The 23010-nt window shown below is 43.3% G+C and overlaps 1 protein-coding gene across 1 annotated transcript in view; it reads left to right on the plus strand.

Moving 5' to 3' along the window:
* Positions 1-23010, plus strand: part of GRM7 (glutamate receptor, metabotropic 7) — a 289326-nt gene that overhangs the window by 247306 nt on the left and 19010 nt on the right.

The raw sequence follows: 23010 nt of genomic DNA on the forward strand, positions 1-23010 counted from the left end.
TTTACATAGATTTTAAAATGAGCTATCCAGTTCTCTCATCACTGAGACGTGCTATATATAGCACTATTTTCCTTCTCCATATAGCTGGTGGGCTATTCATTTGATAAACTGGCAAATGATCAATAGAAATCATATTAGCCATTAGTTTTATTGTTGCATCCATTTCAATTGTATCTTTTCAGTAGGATAAGTGGGAATTAGCTCTCATATTGTCCAGAAAGAGACATCTCTTAACTAAATCATTTTGAATACAAGATGTAAGCAAAAAACCTCTCAAAAAATAGTCAAGTAGACTCCTGCGCTTCTGGAGTTCAGCACTGAGGGCAGTGCTTAGTCTGACCAGTGCTGTGCTTCACAAATAGCAGCCTCGAGGCACATTTACACCGCAGGGTAAATAGTCTGTCCTGAGCTCCAGCTGCTGTGACTAGACTGACACTGCTATCTGTATTGGTTATTTTTAAACTAGCCCAGGCAGACTTACCCTATAGCTCATGGCAAGGGTATAGCCAGAGTCCTGGAATGAATGCCAGGTTGCTTCTCTTCATAAGTGAGGTCCACTTAAGCCCATGGAGCTCATTCACCAAAAGCTAGTCCAAAATGTTACGCTTAGGCGACTTAAGAAAAAGCATCCAACCGTTAGGATCTAATCCATTAGTTGGATTGTTACGAAAATTATTGCAAAGCGCCATCAGACTTGATTAAAAGATTCCCATTGGCTTTGGGAGGCTTCAGATGCTGCAGAGTCTGTGGCATGTCTGTCACAGAGCTCAAGTGCACGTCACTTCCATCCCGTGCTCGCAGCTGCTCAGGCACTGGCGGCTGAGGAAAGGAGCTGGGCAGCTTAGGGAAATACGCCCCGGCAATCAGAGCAGACGTGCATGTGAAGAGATGCAAAACTCGGCCAACTTTGGGCTTTGCTGCCACCCGAAATCAGGTTTAAGGTGCTCTTTGTGCATACATCAGATCAGCTCTGCTGGGACCAACCCAGCGTGTTGCAGCTGATGCTGTGATGGTTTAGGTACAAACGTTAACAGCCTCTCTTTTGTCTCACACAAAGTAACAAGGAGAAAGTCACTCCCTTCTTCCCATCATATTTATTGGTGAGGATGGTGGCCTTGGAGAAAGAAGGCAATAAACAGCCAGAGGACAATATGATTCATTTTCCAAAGCATTGTCAGAAGGTCTATTGGCAAGAAAAAACCTTTTCAGATTTGCACTTAAGTATTTAAAAAGGGAGAACCTTAGTCGCTCTGTGCATTTTGAGTAAACCATATTCAAGGGGTGAAAAATCAACCTACTATTACAATGTGCAGGGCTAAATCAAACTGGGAGTGACTGAGCATTGCAACTTCAGTTACCTCCCGGGTCCTGGGCCCCTTCTGCATGTTCCTGTTGCTGCCCAAGTGGCTCCAGCTGATGCTTGGTAGTAGAGATCTGGTTTTACTTCTCTCTGAATCTTGTTTGGAGGAGAGCTGTAATTTCAGAGTGATTTGGCAAATACCTGCAAGCCTAGTCTTTAGGGAGAAATGAAAATATTAGGCTGTCCTGAACTGCTGTCAGGCTCTTTTACTTTCCTCAGCTCTGACCCCATCTAATTCCCCAGCCCAGAGGAAACCACTGCCGCGTCTCCTTACCTGCGGCATACTCCAGCTGAATCTAGGCAGCATTGACCTCACCTCAAATGCTCTCCCACAGATCTTGCATGGATTTGGTAGCATACTGTCAGTTTTCCCCACTTACTGAACCCAAACTTCCCTGTGCAGGAAAGAGCTTTGGCTTCTTGCAACTTTTTTTTTTCCCCTCTGTCTTCATTTAACGTTTGTTCTTTAACACAAGACTTGGGCGAGCTTGCTGCTGTGGATAAAATTATTGCACCTTTTAAATGAGTGAGCAAATTTCAGATCTCAGCTAACACATCTCATTTTGTGGCAAGGCTATTGCTTCCAAATTTGCAGCTGTTAAACTTATGGGTTATTGAAATAAAATTGCAGGAAGACAGAGGTGGTGGTGTTCAGGCAGGTCCATGTTTTGGCTACAAGTCTCTTCCATAGGAAGGCACCTGCACCAGAGCTTTGTCCTTTGCAATTCAGGAGGTTGGTTGTACAGAGATTTGCAATTGTTTTGGCCTCAGTTCACCGGTGGAAGAGGGGATCACCCAAGAGGAAGCAGAGGTTATGGAGGTTTTTCATGTATCATCTCAGCTCTGCAATGGGCTTTACAGGCGTCCATTGCATCCCTAAAGGGAATTAATTTCAACTGGAAAGGAGGTCTGCCAAGTCTTACAAATGCCTCAAACACCTCTGCTCTCCCTGTTGAGGGAGAGATAAGAAACAGCGTAAGCAGCTTTAGACGCAGTTGGGCCTGTTTGTAACTTTGGTCTGATGCAGGGAGCACAGTGCCGCTTTTGTGCTCCTGCCTGGGAATGCTTTAGGCCTGCAGGTGACCAAGATGAAGTGCTTTAAATTGTTGTCTGCAAAGATTTAACCAGGCGATAGGAAGACCCAAAAAATTTCAAAGACTGCTGCCAGCATTGAAATCATTTAGTAGCAAAAGCTTTAGGTTTCCATGTAGTCACAGAGCTGAATTACCCTGTACTGCTTTGAAAGCATAAGATCCTTGTACAAATTCGAGTAGGACAGCAAAAGAGATGATGATTAACTCGATTTCACACAGAGCACAGAAGAGGGTACTGGGCAAAGTAAACAGCCCTTCACTTTGCTGTGGTCCAGCCAAGGGGAACATCCCGTGCCGCTGCACAGAGCCAGTGGCACTGGCTGCTTCTGGTCGCTGCAGCCCCTGGGCAGCCGCGGCAGGGGGGCATTCGGGACGGGGGACTTCAGTATCTGCTGGCTGTCACAGCCCAAACTCCTCATGTGCTGCTGGGGCTTATTGCAATTCCCTGGACTGAAAACTGCTACGTTTTGTCCAACAAACCGTCCAGTGTGATCATACCTGTGCAATGGGCATGCTGCAAGATGCATGAATGCACTTACATACAGTCCCTATAGATGGTCCACCTGGCACCCCCAGCCTTTAGGCACTGGCAGACATTGGCTGGAGCACGTTTGACCAGTACGCCGTGCCAAATCTGAGTGCTATACCTATGGCTTTGCTGTTGGGACTTTTCCCCCTTCTGCTCTACACAGAGATCAAGCTGCAGTAGCTTTGCTGCTTTGCTTTCTTTACTGTCTCTCTTTTTTTGAGTGGGGGTCAGGGGGTTGTATTTTTTTGTGATTGCTAGTGATTTCCTGTCAGATATTTTCGTTTGACCAGTACGCCGTGCCAAATCTGAGTGCTATACCTATGGCTTTGCTGTTGGGACTTTTCCCCCTTCTGCTCTACACAGAGATCAAGCTGCAGTAGCTTTGCTGCTTTGCTTTCTTTTCTGTCTCTCTTTTTTTGAGTGGGGGTCAGGGGGTTGTATTTTTTTGTGATTGCTAGTGATTTCCTGTCAGATATTTTCTCTGGAAAATATTGTGTTTAAGCTTAGCTACACAGGTCTTTGCTGAAATGGAAATTGCACCTGCTGAAAATCTCATACAACACAATCTTTTAAACTGAGAAATGGTGTTATATATAATGTTGTGATTTTCATTGTATGGATTTATTTTATTTTATCGATAAATACAAGCATAATGTTGTTTGGTAGAAAGCATATTGAAAATATCTACCTTGTTCAGTGTAGAAAATAACAACAACAGCAGCAAAAAGAACTAGATGTGTGCTGCAAGTAATTCATAAAAGGCAAATAATTCAAGCAGTAGCATTTGCAGCAGACTGGAGGGAGGCGGTGTGGTTTGAGGAAGGCCAGATATCGGAGTTCGCACTACAGTACGGAGATAAAACATTCAGTGTATGGGAGGTGGCTCGTGGAAAAAGCAAATTCCTGACCTTTTTACAGCTTGCATTTACTCAGCCAGTTTCTTTGTCGGCTATCTAAAATTTCAGAAAACACATGGTCAGTTATCATTTATAGGCTTAGTTTGGTAACGCAGCATGTCGTTTCCTCGTGGGCGTGAAATATGGTTGTCCTTACCACGTTTCACCATTCTTTGAGTTTCTTCGGCTTTGATGCAATGAGCAACGGCTATGTGACCTGGGAATCGCTGCTGTTGTCTAGGTTTTGGGGGTTGTGTTTCAGGGTTGGGTTTTTTTTGTGTGTTTTCCTATAACTATTAGTATATATTCTAAAATGCTGATGTAACCTTTGAGGACCAGGACACAGTACTGGGAACTGGAATCACGCCATGTCTTTGCTCAGAAAGATCCTTCCTTTAGTATGTATTTGGTAGAAAGCCACTAAATATAGAGAGGAGTCTCTACAGAGAAGAGGGGGTCACTTACTGTTCAACTCTGAGCAGCTCCTAAAGATCAAAACCATCATCAGCTGAAGGGTCAGTGGGTTTTGGGGGATGAGGACAGGGGACGATGTCCATCCCTGCCTGCTGCCCAGCTCCTGCCTTGGTGTTGCTCAGCTTGTCAACCCACACGTTTGGAGGGGGACTGTAGGGATGAAATGCTGCTTTTTACGCTCCTGGTGTAATTGTTTTTGACGACAAAACTATTTTAAATTCTCCGCGGATGTGTGGGTATCTTATCAGAAGCAAAGTGGCCTCAAAGAGCTGTTAAGCCAATTATAGGAGTCATAGCTCCACAGCAGAGTCAATACAAAGTGGCACTTGAAAAGAGCACAGATTGCTCTGTAAGGTTAGGCGAAGCACGGCTAAATCAATAAGCCAAATTGAGTCAAAATTTTAGAGTACGAAAGTGAAAGGATGGGAAGGGAGGCAGGTGGTGTGGGAACGCGTCCCGCGGGAAGCTGCACCTCGCAGCCTGCCCCGCACAGCCCTGCACCGGAGATTAATTAGTCCCTGCAGCCTCTTGGTTGCTTGTTCATCCACTTTACTTTGATTATCTGTTTCTGATTTTAACCCATTTCCAGAGGCAGGGCACTGCAGCAGGGGATTGCCAGGGCTGATCGGGGCCAGTGGTTTGGGGCCAAGTCCCCCTGCCCTGTCCCTGCGTGTGGCACGGGGAGCTCTGCTGTGCTCCACCTTGGGCAATGCCTCAGGACCCCAGGCTTGCACCACGGCCAGGGGATGCTGGGGCTCGCTGCTGCAGGGATGCCGTGTTTGCTGCTTCCACAGGAAGGCTGTTCCCTGGCAGTGGGCTCCTGCTTGAGTGATGTTTCAGGAGATGCATTTGAGATTAACCTGGTTTCATAAAGTTTTCATTTCTTGGGATTTTTTATTTTCATTGTTTTCCTTTTACAGATACTGTAAAGAGCAACAGCATGGCAGAGCATGTGATATGCTCTAAAACATCTTGGAAACATCTCTTCATAGGTGGCAGTAATATTTTGCTTTCTTAATATTAGTCTCTCTCATAACATAAATATTTTCAAAACTTACACCGTTGCGGATTTCTGGAGGCAATACTTTCATGGTAAAAGCAAAGTGAAGGGAAAAAAGCATCTGTAGTTAAATCAATGTGATATGTAGAGTTCTTAAAATACTGGTTTGCTTTTTCTGTATAAAAGTAGTCAATTTATTGTTAGGAAAAACAATACTTTTCAACACTTGTTATTACCATTTTTTTAACCGTTGTCGTGTAACATAGTTGTATTTATGATTAAGTGAATATTAAAAGACAGCTGAGACAGGCAGATCGAAGTACGCCTCCCAGACCTGTGCATGGCATCCTCAGCCAGTGCCTTCAGCAGCAATCTGAAGGCTTCCTTCACCATCCCCTGATGGAGCCGACACGAAGCAGCTCTGTCCGTAAGGCTGTCTGTCCGGCGGCGCGTCCCTGGCCCCAGGGTCGCCGCTCGCCAGCGCTTGGTGGCAAGTGGCAGCAGAGCCTCTTCACAGATTGGCGGCAAAGCCTAAAGAAGCAGCAGCCTTCCCAGAGGTGCTTCATCCCTCTCCTCCTCCTTGTTTGCAGGACAATCTCCTAGGAAGGTAGCTGAGATAAAGAGCAGATCCCAAATTTAAAGTAAGTTTTTGGATACAATCTCTTTGTTAAAAAAAATCTGCACAGAAGGATGCAATAGGAGACTATGGAAATGTGGAATTTGGGTATATTGTTGGTGTGGTACAGAGATTAATAGGGCAGGAGGAATTGCCTGTGGGTTTGTGTTAAATAGCCTTGGTTAGGGTGGGGGTGTTTTCTTGCCACTCTGTTCTCCCTTTCTTCTAACAATGTTCAGCTCTGATTATGAAGCTCTATGAGATCACAAACTATATTCTTCTCCTACAGTTATTTAGTATTACTATATATAAATATATATGCATATATACTGTTGCTTAAATTAAATTTCCTGAATCCCTAGAATGTAGCACTGAAAAATTAGATCCCTTTAATGGCAAACCTGAACATCAATCTGCTTTATGCAGCAGGCATGCCAGAATCCCCTTGGGCACTTCGCTTGCCCAAAACCTGACGCTGCTTTGCGTTACTGTACAAGTGCGTTTGGCATTTTATTCAGACTGATGGCATCCCTTATTAGTATGTATAGATGCACGGCTTCCTGGGAGCGTGCTCTTCAGATTTTGAAGGAGGAATGCAATTTGGAAACTTGCCAGAGCTATAACCGTTAGATTAAAAGAAATCATTGTCTCCACAGGTTTGAAGTCCGTATCTGTACTCTTTAACTATGTACAGATGTAGTTGTGTATGTTGAATATTCCCCTAAGATCTTATTTTCTCAAATTATGTCATTGAACTAGTATAGAGGGATATGTCATCATTAGATTTTTTATGTTTCACAGAGATTTTATTGCCTCATAGCTGTGATTACTTTTATTTAGTAATTGCTAAGATTAAAATAATACGTTTCTGGATATATCTACAAGCTAGTAATAACTGTCAACATGCTCCTGAATATATTCTCCAAATGGGATTTTTTTTCTCGTCAGGACTATTTTCAAGTTAAAAAAGTCATAATCATGACACTGAGTGGGTGATGATGGTTTCTCAGCTGGAGTGGTCTTCCTGCCTGGGAGCTTTATTCATCCTGGAATGAAGAGAAATGGGGAAAAGCTGACCATACAGTCATCATTTTCCATCAGCTTATTTTTGCGTCCAGATTGCACAAACCCTTGGTTGTAGGGGTTTTTCACTGTAAAACAACCACTATGAAATTTGAAGTCCTTAATACCATCTACCCTTCCACCTTCCTTCTTGTTTCTCTATTTTTATAATGCCCATTTTATTCAAATCAATAAACAGGGTAAATCAGGTTTATTTGGCAGCAACATTTTTACTTATTGTGTTGAATGTTACATAAATACTATAATTTGAAGGCCCATGCAAAGTGGATTCTTATTCAGATTAAATAATGTCACATTAACATGGTAGCACTTCAGTATATGTTCTATTTTTTGGTGAAACTAAGTTACCCTTCAATTCTCTGTAACACAAATACCGATTAACCAGGTAGGACACACATTTATTTTCTCCCCTGGGAAGGCTTGAGATGACAGTTACTATAGCAACTGTACATATGTGGATTTTGGAGTTATGAGGATTTTAATACAACGTTTGCTGGAGTTTTATACTGTTGGATGGCTGAGAAAATCAGGCTTTCAGGCTCATAGGGAGCGTGACTTTGAATCTACCATAATCTGGGGCTCATACAAGGACAGTCATGAATTGTAGCTTTCGTTTAAAGAAGCATTCTAGTAGCAGTACCTGCATAAAACTCATTAGCCACGAATATTAATTGTTCTCATTGATATGCTCTCAGTTCACCTATTGCTTCATTATCTTGGGGGTCTGCATGTTCAGAAGCTGAAGTTCTTCATTTTATCCAGCCTCAAGGTTGTATCCCTGAGGAAACCATGGAACATAATGATCTGACATTAGAGTTGGGTGGAAACAAGCCTGACTGAAAAGCAGCTTCACTTAATTTCGGTTAAGGCCCTCCAGGCTGGAGCTGTAAGGTCTGGAGATCCTCCAAGAAAAGAGTATACAATAAAGTCCACTTTTGTGGAGTATTGGGCGATCGATTGACAGTGAGTACATAGTGTTTCAGTTTAATTGAGAGAAAATTAAATGTTCTTTCAAATCTAGAAATTAAGTAATCAGTAGATTTTTCTTGTCATATTACAAAAATGATCCTGGTGACCTATATTTTTATCAAGATATATAAGGGCATTACTGTAAAAGTATATTCATCTTGTGAATACCTTTAAGTGTCTGTAGAGTTTCAAAGTTAATTTTTGTAGAATTAATAAAAAAATCTTAGACATATAACTTCTCGGTAAAGTTCTCGATAAGATTTATTTTATTACCTTCTGCATTCATGTTGTCTTCCAAGAGGAAAAGGATGCTGTTACTAGTCAAAAAATAGCACAAAAGGCTTGTAATGTGTCACTGCTACTAATTATTTAACCTAGAAAAAAAAAAATCAGTATTTACATACACATCATTGAAGCAGTAAGTGCTACAGGGATTTTGAGTTCTGGAGTCGTCGCTCTTTTGCCACGCGTTTGTTTGTCTCTCCCCGGTGTTTTTGTGGGAGGTTTCTTCCCTAAACAAACCGACATTCATAGACCCACCGCTTACTGAATATAGCTGGCTTAGGGCCTTTAACAGCTGCTTTTAAGAACTCCTGTGGGAGAGTACAGCTCAGGAAAAATGTGATGTTACTGACTGGATTGCTTCACAGTGTTTACTAATCGCTTCAGGGATTAGATGGCCTCGTCAGGAATACCTGCCCCCATCTCCCTCTGCTTAGTAGGCTGCTGTAAAAAAAACTAAAAAAAAAAAAAGAAAAAAGAAAAAAAAACACCCCCAAACACCAGAAGTGAAGCAAAATTATAACGGCCTAAACTCAGGCACCTGGGATTTCTGGATATACCATACTCTAACACTTCGGTATAGCAGAGCAAAGCGTGGTTATTTGTCACTTCTATTTGACGTGACGGGAAATGTCTTAGGGCTTACAAAGGGAAAGCCAAATTAAAGCTTAGATAGAAAAACTTCTTAGACTGGTTGGTGCCAAAAAGGATGGGAGATTGATACTGCCGCTGCCCTGCTCTCCCCTCCGCGGGTCGAGGCTGGGGGATGATTGAGTGTTCACTGCTCAGGTTGGTGATCCAGAGGCTGCTGTGACATGATGTTGTACCTGCTCCCGTGGAGGACAAGCGTGACTCTCATTAGCAGGAGATGGATCGGGTGAAGGCTGTTCGGCTCAGAGATTCATGAGGAGATGCGTGATGGAAGATAGATTTACTTCTGGGTGGTGGTTGTATTTTTAAGAAAACTTGAAGCTATTTTACTTCATGGCTATGCAGGATGTGCCTGAGGCAACATCTCTAGAAAAGACAGGCCGTGTTATAATTTCATTGCCTTGCCTCAAGCTTTAAATGTACCTTCCCGCTTGCCATGGGAGAGTTGTGCATGGAAAGCGAAGAGCGTGGGTTTGTCTTTCTGCAGAGCTGCCCGTGCCCCGGTGTGACAGCCTGTGTCCCGCGCTGCAGGAGAACGTGCTGGTCCCTGCAGAGGAGAACGTGCTGGTCCCTGCCTGGCCAGCCGCTGGCTGGCTGTCCGTGCGGGTACTCCGGGGTGTAGAGCACAGCCTGGTGCCTGTTTGCCCTGCCTGTCTCTGGCTGGGTCGGGACTCGGGGGCGCGGACGGGGGACACTAATTCCTCAGTTGTGCAAACTCCTGAGTGCTTTTCTGCAAAAGTCGGCAGCTTTGCATTGCACCGAGTGCAGTCCTTCTGCTGCAACTGCGAGCTGCGCTTCCATTCTGCTTTCCCCAACATTCAGAGGTGGATGTAAAAATATCTCATGCATGCCGAGAAATCACTGCCTGCGGTGCAGATGTCTCCTAGGCAGTGGGCTGGAGGTGCCGTACGCGGGACTTGCTGCAAGCGCTTGGCTCGCTGCCGTCCCAGGGCACTCGCATCCGTCAGAGGTGGGAGCACAGAGAGCTCCTCTGCTGGAGAGCTCGGACCAGGAAACTCCCGTGGGTAGGTGAAACACTCGCTCTTTCCACTTAGACGCAAGCTCTGCGGTGCCCGTGAGGCATTGCATGAGTGAAGCTGGGTAGCTGGGGTCTTTGCAGAAAGCAACACAAGAAAAGAAACGGAACCTGACTCTGGGACATCCAAATGCAATCTCATTTACACTGATGGAGCTGCATTTCTATACACCGGGTTTGACACTCGGTATTGCAAAAGCACCTTGAGTCACTTTTGTAAAGTATTAAATATTTCCTGAAGTTTTGCTACTCTCTGAAGTGAGACTAAAATGGTATATTAATATGTGTTGACATGAAATTTCTTGTAATTGCATTTCTATGCTAGGTAGAAAACAATGAGTGGTGGGAAAATATCTCTGTATATTTAAATGTGTTTTAAAAGCTTTAATGTTCACTTATTTCTGGAACTATAGAATGATTCTGGATTTTTATCCACCACTAATTTGTATTATGTTCAGCCAGGCAGAGATTGGAGTGTTTCAGAAATGAATACAGTAATAACAGTTCCTTGCACGCAGAAGAAACCTAAAGCATTTCACAGGTGGATTTAAAAACTGCAAGTTAGAAGCATTGTATCAGCTGGTATGTAGCAATTTTAGCAGCACTCAGAAATATAGTTTAAGGCAGGCAGGTGTCTGTAGTTCTGTGTATGTTCCCAGGCTGTGTTCATTACTGGGGCATGCTGGGTGCCCTCCAGGATTGCGTTAACACATTAATGATGGCATCCAGTGGGGAGATCGGGCAATTCAAACTGGGCAGAAAATAATCACCCAGGATTTGGCCAGGATGTGGGAGTTGATACCTGTGCTCTTCAGAGAGGCATCCTTAATGACTGGAAGAATGAAGAAATTTTGGTGACAAATATATTACCTACAGTGCTGCATCGTATTCCCAAGTCAGGACTCCTCTGGAAGAGGGATTTCTGCCTGCATTTGATCCTGTCTGGGACATGTCCCACCCAAGCATCTGACTGTGTTCAGCACCTCCTAAGATCAGCCAAGCCAGTAAAAGGCTGTAGGACTGCTAAAATTGCAGGTCTATGTTGTTTCTATTGTCAAGGCAGGTATTTAAAGCTAGGTAACAGGAAAAAGTGCATACTCTGGGTGAAATAAGAGATGATTAGAGTAATTAGGTCCTCCTCAGAAGACCATAAATTAATGGTGATTATGATTCTTGAAACAACAGAAGCATAAGGTACATCTAACATTGATCTGTTTTATCACATTTGCTGCATTGTAATGCTCCTTTAATGTTAATATGTACTTTTGTAGTAAAATCTAATTGAAAACGCCGAGCAGGCAGAGCCCAAGGCCACAATCATGTTCCACATAATTACCTAAGGAGGAGGGTGTACGTTTCCAATGAAGGGATGCCACCAACCGTTAGCCAGGTATAAGCAGTGCAGTCATTGCGTTCATGCTTACACAGTAATAGCCTTATAGGAATATATAGGTGAAAGCTAAAAGATAATTAACAATCAATTCATTTTGTGAAATTTTCAATTGTTGAAGCAGGTATCTTCATAATGGAGTAATAATACTACATTTAAATTTGTGTGTGGCTGTCTCATAACAGAGATGTATTCATTTAAGCAGAAATTACTTTAAGTTAGCAACCCCGGGGTAGTTCTCCAGTCTCCGAGGGACTCTTTGAAGCCTGCGAGCATGCTGCTTTGATGTCTGATGTAGAAAGTGAGGGATCTCTTCACTGTGATAATTCTAGCCTTTGCCGTTCCCTTCTGTGTTGAGGAGAGAGAAAAAATCTGATTCAGAAGACGGAAAAATAAATGGAACCCAGAAAGGAGTGTGCATTATAGAGGGGGAAAATACACCCACACAAATCTGGAGGGAGTCACCAGTTCTGTGACCAGGGGCACAATGTGACAGGGCTGCCAAATTCCCTGCTGTGTTCCGTGGTGTCCCTCTCTGGACCACTTAAGCAGACCAAAAACATATAACTGAAAATACCCTGACCTTGAAGAGAAACTGCAGGTCTCTGAGAAGGTATCTGCAGCAGCATGCCCTGCCATGACACGATCCTGGGGGGAGGAAGGGGATGTTCTGGGGCAAAACTGTAAATTAATGATTTTTCATTGGCATTTGAGGAGAACCGTTCTTCCACGCCGCTGGTGCAACCTAGAGCAGCGGGACTGCTGCACCCGGTCATCGAAGCAGGGAGTCAAAACCAGCTCCTCCTCCTCCTCCTCAGCCTTCTGTATTTTGATTTTGCCCAGTTAACCAAGAGCCACAAGGTATGAACAATCTCAGATTACCTGGGACAGCAGACTTAGGAATATTTTTTTGTGCCTTTTCACATTGCATGTTCTGAGCCCCAGAAGTGGCAGAGGCATTTGCCGGTAACTCCCCGGGCACACCGCCTCTGCCCAGCTTTGTTTGGTGCACAACTGTCGCTGTCCTGTGAAGACACACGAGCACTGAACTTATTTCAAAAAGATGCCAAGGGAAAGTGTGGAAGAAGGGTATCGTTTTGCTCTGTGATTTCTAGTGCATACTTACATCGCTTTTTAGCCAGAGGCAGTTATTTTTTTTTAAAGGGAAAAATGTGTGGGTGTTTAATACATAGTGTTGACATGTACTTTTTTGGTTCCTTATTTTTTTTAGAAAATGTAGAACTGCCAGGAGAGTTTTACATATGAAAAGCAATCTCTGCACAGGCCCCTGTCAGTGTTACCTAACAGTTTTTATCTGCAGCATAAACTGACAACACCTCACCGTGAAATAATTACGATTCCATTGAGTCCAGAAGAGTAATTACTTTGTTGATGAAACTTTTCTCTTTGCTTGCGTTTTGGTATCTCTGCAATGTCAAACTCACTTGAGCTGACAACATAATTTCTACAGCAGAGCTGTTGTATCGACCATGCAACTGCTGCTGGGCGTTAGTGGGGATTTTTTCAAGCTCGCTGTATTTCAGTGCTAGCCACAGTAAAAACTCAGTCTGGCAAAACCCTGTTTCGTGAATTGCGCTTCTGAATAGTGCAAATACCACATGTACCTCAAGGTAGCTACATATATGAATAAGGGGTAACTGTATAATTATAAAATAGCTCTTCAGTTATTTTACAAGGAAGTAATCATAAAATTATCTCATTTGCTCAGAACAGGGGAGGGTAAGTTTATTTGAATGTCTTTGCAGATAGTTTCAATTTGTGATAATCTATTTTAATGGCTATTTTGAATTTCCTGTGTATGTGAGGCTTGAGATAAGTACGTTGCAGAGATGATGTGGTTTCCCAGAAGTATTGATACATTCCTGCAACCCTGATTCTCTTCTAACGTGCATTTTTTGGGAGAGTCTTGTTTCAGGGATTCAGGTGGGATGATTTTGGGCTGTACTGAAAGGTCGTTCCCTGTGCTAAACTCTCCAGGATTTTTCCACAACGAGTGGCCAGAGGATGGTGTGCTCTGCTAGGTCTGTGTGATGTATAGTGCAGTTTGATTTTTTTTTTTTTTTTTCTGCAGAAAACCTCGGTTCCCATTAATGCTCCTTTGTTTGAACAAGAGTTAATCATCTTTTCAGAAAAATCCTGTAGATCATGGCTAACGTGGTAAGCCAAATGCTAGGAACTGAAGTAGCATTTTGTGCGAGCAGATCACAACCAGTTTCTGAACCCCACGGGTACTGTAGAAACATAATAATGTTATTTTGAGTAAGAAATAATGGCTGCTGATTCTAAGCTCATCCAGGAACAAAAAGAGAACCATGAAGGGCTTATTCAATACAATGTAAGTTATGCAGATGTTTCTCAATTTTCTTGCTGAACTTGTATGCTGGAGTCAGGGTTTCATTTGATCAAACCATTTCAGCAGAAAGAATGGGTCCTTAAGCACTTTTGTCATTGCGTATGAATGGCTTATGAAAGCAGCCTGCAGAAGGGCACAAAATCAAGTACCCTTGTCAGTCCCACACAGAAGACGCATCCTTTATTGCCCATACTTGGGTCACGCATTCAGAGCTGAATTTTTCTTCTGTTCATCTTAGAATAAACAGAAACAAAATGGAAGCAGAAAACAAGCCTGCTAGGAGAGAGTCAGTCAATTGAAGTTCCGCCATTGACTCGGGCGGAGTGAGCTTGCGGGACGGGCGTCCCAGAGCAGTGCCTTCCTACGTGTAGTACAGTTGTATTACCCTGCAACAAACCGGTGTGGAAAGAAGAGAGGATGCGCAACTTTGGAGCTAGCAATTCAGATGATATTTTACACAAGAGAGTAAGGCCGAAATGCCTTTTTTACAAAATCAGTAAAAAATCCAAAGTTGCAGGGACTGGTAGGGAAATGTCCCCCAGCGCAAAGCAAAACCTCCTTTCATCATGGAGATGGTTGCAGTTTGCTCTGAATAAGACCCTCTAACACAAAAATGTCAGGTCCTCTGTGCATACCAGTGAGCTAAATATAGCTGGATTTGCAGAGGAATAAAACAGCTATTCTTGAAAGTGCATTTTCAGTCTAGCAAGGCCAATTTAATGCAAAGCAAAAAATAGGTTTCACTATACGTAAGAGATGAATGCAAAAATATTGACCTGAAGGATTTATTTGTTGTTTTAAATGGTTTAAACAGGCATGTAATAATAATAAAAGTAGAAACCATCATCCTCAGTCAAACAAATTGCCTTGTATTTTGTCTTTGAGGCATAAGCTCAGCAGAAGGCTAAAAAGAAACAACAATGAATTCTCGTAGACTGAAGTAAAAATTTTGTGTCCCAAGTGTACCCCGTCAAAAGTGATTTGGGGCATGTTTATACTTCTGCATTTTGAAATAATGGCTTTTTTAAAAATCCATGTTCGTATTCATCAAAAACAATTCAGAAAAAAAAGCCGGCGAGGATCCTTCCTTACCACGCAGCAGAGCTGGGGGCTCCTGCAGACCCGGTTGTGCTGCGCCAGTGCAGAATACATCTGTCGCTCTGTGGGTTGTGGGGGTGTCGGGCACTGGGGAAGGACCACAGCCACAGCCAGGTCACAGCCACCAGCAGGACGCATCCCATGGTCCCCGGTCAGCTCACCCCACAGTGGTTGAGCTGCCCCAACAGCGTTTAACCTGGTTGTGGAGGGACCGAGGAGTCCCCATTCAACAGCAAGCACAAACGGAGCCCCTCCGGTGCCTGGTACAGAGATGTCGCCAGTTCCCGCTCTGCCCTTACTTCCCAGGCAGCTTTAGAAATCTGTAATGTTGGTTATATGGCAGAAAGCAGCTGAGAAGCGTTGTCAGAGGATCGATACCTTATGACAAATGAAAAGCCTCTCAAAGAGAAAGAGGTTAGTCTGCGACTGCCAAAACAAAGATGCCCACAAGCATATACAAGAGGAGCTGCTCTGATGCATGGCCGAGGAGACAAATTGGAAGAGAAAAGGGAACTTAAGGGAAGAGATCAGAGAGGGATTTTTTTTTTTTTACTGTTTTTCCCTCCTGTTAAAGCAGGGGTGTTGCTGGGGAAGTACTCCGCTCAACAGGTCTGAGCGAAGCTTCGGGAGGTGGGAGGCGCAGTAACAAAGCAGAGCTGGAGCTGGAGCTGTCCCGAAGCCTACATCCGTAACGCCGCTGCGGAGGGTTGGTGGGTGCAGGAGCCAGGCCTCGCCTTTGCCCGTAGCTGTGGCATAGCCACCCCCTGCGGTCGTTACCAGGTGAGCATGATGCCCTGTCGGGATAGGGGAAAAGAAAAACGAGGAAGACCTTTTTGTTCTGCAATTTGGTGGTTTGACACCGTTTCCGTCTTAAACTCTGCCTTTGCTATTGCCTATCTCTGTATTCTCTCAGCACCAAAGATCCATGTTTTCTTTCCCAAACTGAGCAGTGTGGGTGGGAAAGGGGTAGGCAGCAACTGGAAGTGTACCCAACGAGCTCTAGTGGTACAAAACACTATTTTACAAGACAAGCTCCCTTATCTGGCAGACGTTTCCCAGCCGAATCTCTGTTGATGGGGTCAGCTGCAGGGGGCAGCAGGGCCTTGTTGACCTCTTTAATTGTCAAGGCTTTATGAAAGTTTTTTCAGGTTTAGCACTTTTCCACTGATAACGTCAGGCGCTTCACCAAGAGATTCTTTAATCTGTGTTGGCATTTTGCCTTTAAATGGCTGAAGTATCTGTGGTGACAAACCCGGAGTGGGGGAATGAGGTGAAACTCCTATTTGCAAAGAAGGTGTTACTCACTCAGCAATAACCGCTTTTCTTACGCTGCTGATTGCCCGTTAAACGCCATCCGTTCAGCCATGAACTGCCTCTGCCAGAGTAGGGCAACCTGAGGTTTAACCCTGCCCATGCCCCTGAGTCACATGGTTTCACCGATTGAGTAATGTTCATGTTGTGTTTATTATAACTAAAAAATAATATATGTATTGTAAATTGAGTATCTCGAGCATTCACAAGATCTTCCTTGGACTCGGGTTAGAGGAGAGACATTTATTTAAAAGAATGCAGAGGGAGTAGGAGGACAAAATATGTGATAAATACTATGCTATCATCTTCGTCTTGTTCCCTGTGATTTACATGTTCAACATCAGAGCAACCTGTAATATTTAATGGAGATAATTAAATATATTTTGAAGACAAAATAGCTTTTTTCAGTAGTGGAACAGATCCTGCTAACGAACTTAACTAGCAACAATAATTCACCAGTAAGTTGAAGAATAAAATGCATTTAAAAGCTTAACACTAGATTGTGTTAGGTGATGCTAACAGAAAGGAATGAAAATCAATTAGCTTAGCCAAGGTGCTTAAAACATGATTACGCCTGGAGAGAAAGTCTTGTGAAAACTGATATTAGGTAGTAGTTAAGATTTATTCTGGTACCTTAATTGGAGGACCAGGGAAGTTTAAGCAGAAAGATCAAGTGATTTGATTCCCCAGAACTTCAAAATCAATGTAGTTTTAGAGTATTTTATTGACTGGAAGATGAAATCTGTTAATGACTGAAGATAAGGAAGAAAGGTCAGGGCCTCTAAATATCCCTGTTGATAATTGCTCCGTGTGCTGAGCGCTGCCGGCCGCCTCGCGAGCATCGGGCAGAGCCCTGCGCTCCAGCCCAGCGCCAGCACCAGATTTAGCCTAACTTGGACCTGAGCGAGGACTTGCTTGGGAAAAAATAAACACATCTTCTGGATGTGTGCCCAGGCAGCGTCTGCGGAGCGCGGGGGGGTTGTTCAGTGCCCGCTGCTGTGTGATGGGGCTTGGGAAGGTGATGCGTAAGACAACCTTTATTAAAGTAAACTTCCCTGTGGGAGCAGGACTGGCTTGATTTGATTGCAATCATACACACAGAAAATATCCTCCTTTGGATGCTTTTTCTCCCCTGAGGCCCGGGGCTTGCATCTACTGACAGAAGGTATAGTTTTTCACAAATTCAGCCTTGTAGTTACAAGCTTCCTTGTGGCTTCCTCACGCAGAGATAAGGGAACTACTAGGTACTCAAAATTTATTTCTTGATACGTAGTAAGGGATAGGAGACAGTAAATAAATCTCAGTTAAGTGTAAAAGCAGGTATGCTGTGCAACTATGAAGACAACAATAAACAGCGTTTGGTTTTTTATCCTATCAAAAATATACTTAATAAGGTATAGATGCAAAATAGGGTCTGTGGGCCATTAACTTTTGTCAGGTCATGGATTAGTTAAACGTGTGAGCTGATTTCGCTTAAAACTCAGGTTTTTCTCATCGTGTAATATTCCAGATTGCTTTCTGTGTAAGTACCCCAAATGCAACTGCTGATGAGGAGCTCTAAATAATTCATAGTGATTTGTAATGTTATCTCCGAGGTATGACATGTAGAAGTTAATTTCAGGGTTAACTTGGAGCTGGTAACGAGGAATTGTGAGCTGTCCTACAGTGATACAGGATGCGATATCATCTCATTAGACCATATCAGAAAATGGTTTGGATATTGCTGTAAATTGTCATTGTAGCATCAAACTTGAGACGGAGATTCAGTTTATTCTTACAACAAAATAAGCACAATGTTTGATAATTAAGAGAGGAAGCTCTTTCCTGATGCTCTGGATTAGCGTTGATATGCATGGATGCCTCCTAACAGTACAGGAGATTGTGGAATGACTGGAATTTGGCAGGTCCTAAAATGATAGACTTTTTGTAATTAAATCTCATTTAAATGAGCACCTAAATCATCTTGTATTCTGGGATTACCCATTCCCGGTTTAGCATAACAATAAACGCCCATCTGCGAGTCATCCAAGGATCACGCAAGCCACAAGGCAAGCTCTCTCCAGTTTATGAATTATGATAGATTGAGCAGTTGCTGTGGCAACAGTTTGTTCTAATTGTGATACATTAGTAGCAACAAGAATTGGATGGCTCAGGTAATTTAGTTAATTAAATGCAAACTTGGACAGCTCTGAAGGAATGATAGAAAAAATTAACACCTACCAGTGCACACCTGTAAAACGTGAACAATTTGTCTGAAAAAAATCACAAAGCGTTTCTGTATTCTTGACGTGTCTTTCCTGGCCTTGCGTGTTTGCCTGCGGGATGCGGTACGATTTATTTTGAAGTGCTTGCCGAGGCGCGGGGCGAGGGGTCAGGGAAGCCTGTTGGGTGGATCAGGGCAGTGTTGAAGACTGGGGAGCGCGACTCGGAGCAACCGCGCCCGGCGAGGGGACGGGTTTGTAATGGAAAGGGCTGGCACAAACCTTTCTGTATTCGCGCGAGTACGTTCGAGCATCAGAGAAAGCCCAGTCTCGTTTTCAGAAAGGAAGATGCTGGGGTTTGCTGGTAGAATTTAAGGGTTACACCTGAGGGTAAACTATTTGGATTCATGGTTCTTGCAGGCACTGTTGGCTTGAGCTGTTGTCAGCAACCATGCATGGACAAAACCTGTGTGGGGCTTTGCCTGCTGCCCACGTCCTGTACCTGAAATCCTTTTTGGTTTGGTTTGGTTTTGGTTGTTTTGGGGAGGGGGGTATGTTGGGGCTTTGTTTTTCATTGATTTTGGGGTTTTTTTTGTTGGGTGTTTTGGGGTTTGGTGGGTTTTGGGTTTTTTTGAGAATGAGAAGGTTTCAGTACACAGCTGCCACTGTTAAAACAATACACTTTAACCATTCTGCAGTTATGGAGGAATATAGTTCTTTGAGAACCGACATATCAAAACAGAATGAAGGCAAAAATATTTTGGTCTCCCTGTAAATTTTCTGCCCCTAGTAACTCTGGTGGGGTTACACTGCAGGACGGGGGCTCGCATCCTCGGGCACAGCAGAAACTTTTCTCCTCGTGGACTGTGGAAATGGAGATTATGTGCAGAAGCCCGTTAGTTTTGGGCTGCTTCATGAGTCTTGCAAAGACAACAGCCCAGGCACAGCTTTTCAGGCTGCTTTCTGGAGCAGTCTCGTCCTGCAGTGTTTTTCTTTGCCTGTAGATGCTTTTGAGAAATTAGGCTCCATCAAAATAGTGATGTATCCTCAGGTAACTCACAAAAAAGGAAAATTTTTGACTTTTTTTTCTTTAATATAAGGAATTATTTTTCTGTATTTTGCCAGGGTTTAAATTCCTAATGATGGCTGGTCAGGAATGAAGGTTTTGCTGCCATGGCTTATCCTCGCATGAATCCAACCATTCTTGTATGCAGCTCTAGCTCACTCTGTTTGCTTTTACACTTTAAAACATAAAATAATTTTCGTGCTAATAAATAAATCAGAACCCAGTTAAAGTAACTGATTGGCTAGAATTGCAGACTGATCTTTGTACTCGAATGCAGCCTTTAGATCCCAAAACACATTCAAACTGTGTGGTCACGTGCACTCTCTATGCAGCACTGTGGTAGCATTGTTAAATAGAAAGGACAGACACTTCCAGCCATAACAAGTCTGTTTCTAAGTAGCAAAAGCAATACGTAAATGCTCTGTTTTAAATAATAGTTACATTATAATTTAAAAAGTCGATGAAAAGCTGGCTTGCTTTATAGATATATATTTGTCAGTGTTTTTTAGTGCTTAGAGTAGAACCAGTGTTCTACTCTAAAGGTCTTTAAAGAGAAGTAATATGAGTAGGATTAGCCTTTTTCTTCCCTACTCCTCCGCTGACACCAGCTTGCACTTTGAATTCCCCTGAAGGTTTCCAAGCAGAATTAGATCTTACTTTGTATGCAAATATATGAAATATATTCTCAACACAGGCCTGGGTCAAACTTCACTGACATTGATAGATTCCCATTGACTTTTCTGGGGTTTATAGCAGAGCCACAGTGATGAAGGGAATGAGATGACTGTCATTAGCAGGGGAACGGGCAGGGCTGTTGGCACAGTTCAGTTCTTCGATGCGTTAGATGGGCAAGATATTTTTTTTTCTGGGATTGGTTTGAGGTTTTGCACACCGGTTGCTCTCGTGTAGAGGAATACTTGGTTGCTTCAACAACCTGCGTGAAAGCGTTAGGTGGAGACCTCCTTCCCTGTCAGCCAGATAAAAGGTAAAGTAGGGACAGAACGAGCGTGTACATGAAATAGATGCTCCCAGAGATGAATACCCTGGCAGAGGAGGTTAACAAGCAAGAAGCCAGTATAATTATGAGGAAATCAAATAAACTCTCTGGCAAATGTTACCAGACCTGGTGATGCAGGTGAAATAACTATCCAGCGGTCGTGTAGCATGGCAGCATGTTACTTCAATTTTATTTGGGTGCAACCTCATAGAAATCTCTTTGAGAAATCACAAGAGAATATCACCAACGTGTGTGTTCAGAATTATGTGGTTATTAAACATCCTACATCCAGCTGTGGAGGAGAGTAAATCTTCCTCTTCTGGGAGGGCCAGAGGATTTTTGTTTGGAGGAGGGATGGTTTGGGGTGGGGTTTTTTTGTAAGCCTGGTATGTCAGTAGATCAAGGAGGTTCAGTTGCTGAAGAGAGTGGATGCGAAGGGAATCTATTAACTGGACTGTCTCAGAAAAAGAGCAGTTTTATTTCAGAGAATGCCTTCCAACTGGGTGAAAGTGACGGGATATAAATAAAACATTCGTATGGCTTGGTCGGGGGAGACAAAATTGAAGGTGAAAGGACAGAAAAAATTTTGAATCTTGCTCCGTAAAATGAATCTTCTGCATGGAGCCCTGCTTTTCATTAGGAGCATAGCATGGGCGGAAATATCTTCTTTTTTTTTTTTTTTTTTCCTTTTTAAGACTTTGAATTGACAGCTCAGGAAAACCTAGCCTCCTCGGGGCAAGTCTGGCATGGGCACCGTGTGTGCACATTGTCCTTTCCAGCTCCAGCTGAACCCCCAGTCAAACCTGGAGAAACACCCTTATGGAGAGCTGCTCTGCAGTGCTGGCAGGGACTGGCCCCTCTTGTAAGGGTGGTTTGGGGCTTGATTTTTTTCTTTTGCCTTCCCCCCCGCCTCCCCCCTAGTATTAGCTTACTAGGCTACTGTGTGTAGCCTGATTATGAAACTATAAAAATGCTTATATTTATTTTGGATTATAAATTTAATTTTGCAAGACCTGAATATATTAAATGAAAGGGCTGCTTGCCATCGTAATGTAAGGCTGACTGATTTACTGTGCAATAAAAATAAAGAAAATTGCAAAACCCAAAATTGTTAACAGCATATAGTGGGGAGAAAACCATTAGGGCATTTGCGCCTCTCTCATTTCTAGGCTATGAATAATTTTGGCAATATTTTTCAGCACTGTCAAGGCAAAGCAGCAGTTCGTATCAGCTGCATTCGCAGACGTTTCATTGCCATGACAACCTCGCACCAGATACACGTGCTGCTGTCGATTGTCAAGCCTGTCGCCAGTTGTGACCTGCAGCTTGACAAAGGAGCCTACCTGCATAATACATCCCATGTTATCTCATTTGCCCACACAGATAAAAGTATACTAAGTGTAAAGAGCCAACCTGTGAACTAAAGGGAGATTCAGAAGCTTCTGCTGTCTCTGGATTTCCATCCTGCTTTTCCTCAGAGGACAATTCTTCACGTTTTGAGACGCTTCATATCTTGCCTTTCTCACGCAGCTTCCAAAAGGCTCCGTGTAGCTCCCTGCAAAGGATGCAAATGTTTGATCCTTCTGGCATGTGTATCCCAATAAGTTATTGCAATGAGGTCGGAATATGTTTACCTTGGCAGGTCTGGTTCCACCCTTAGCACACAAGATCCATGGGAAGGTGCGCACTGTGGTGTGCCTGGAGCTTTTTAGTCCTCCTGTGCTTCTGAGTGCCCAACATGCAGCACTGCTGAAGGGCCGTGACTTTCTGAAAGCCCTAAGGCTGTGTCTGGAAGTGAGATGGCCTGTGGGGAGGGGAGGTTAAGCTGTGTGCCCAAGAATGCACGGTCGCTAATCACTTTTTTGATGCTGTAAGCGGTGTATTTAAATTGGCTGAAGAGAAGGTCAGCAGAAGTTTTGCTGAATAAATGCATACTTCAGCACTGATAGAAATTTACTCCCAATTGAGAAGAACTGCTTCTGGATAAATAGAAAGGTCATTCAGTTACTTTTTTACATTTATTTGTGCTTCCTGCATAGAGAAATAAACGGTGCAGGAAGATGCTCTAAGGAGGCAAATCAAGTTAGCTAGCTTATCCACTATAGGGGAGAAATTGGGCGTGTTGGTGCTCTGATTGCTGTCTTCTCTGACTGTAGGTAGGAGAGACCTGCAGCACTTTGTATCTCTATTCCGATCATATGTAAACAACAGTTTGTGTGTTGTTCCTAAGGGCCGTACTATGACAGCAATGCTAAAATAGGCATATTTTACTTATTGCTCTACTGATATGACATCTATACAACCTTAGCTATGGACATAAACATTTTTGCTTCACCAGAGAAAAGTAACATTTAAGAAGAAATGAAAATGAGATTGCCAGTGTTTCTCTAATGGAGTGCTTTTTAACACTTCCACAAATTTTCTCTTGAAAACTGAGGATAGAAGATAGTGATTTTGGTAATTGCAGGTGTTATATTGCCTGAAAAGAGTCAGTGCATGATCACACCTTCTCAAATCCCAAAATTCAGGGTGAGGGTTTGAGTGTGCCTGGCTCTTGGCGTCAGCCTGTGTGTCCTCTACCCA

This window comes from Pygoscelis adeliae, unplaced genomic scaffold (assembly GCF_000699105.1).
Source record: "Pygoscelis adeliae isolate BGI_AS28 unplaced genomic scaffold, ASM69910v1 Scaffold302, whole genome shotgun sequence".
NCBI classification, from domain to species: Eukaryota; Metazoa; Chordata; class Aves; order Sphenisciformes; family Spheniscidae; genus Pygoscelis; species Pygoscelis adeliae.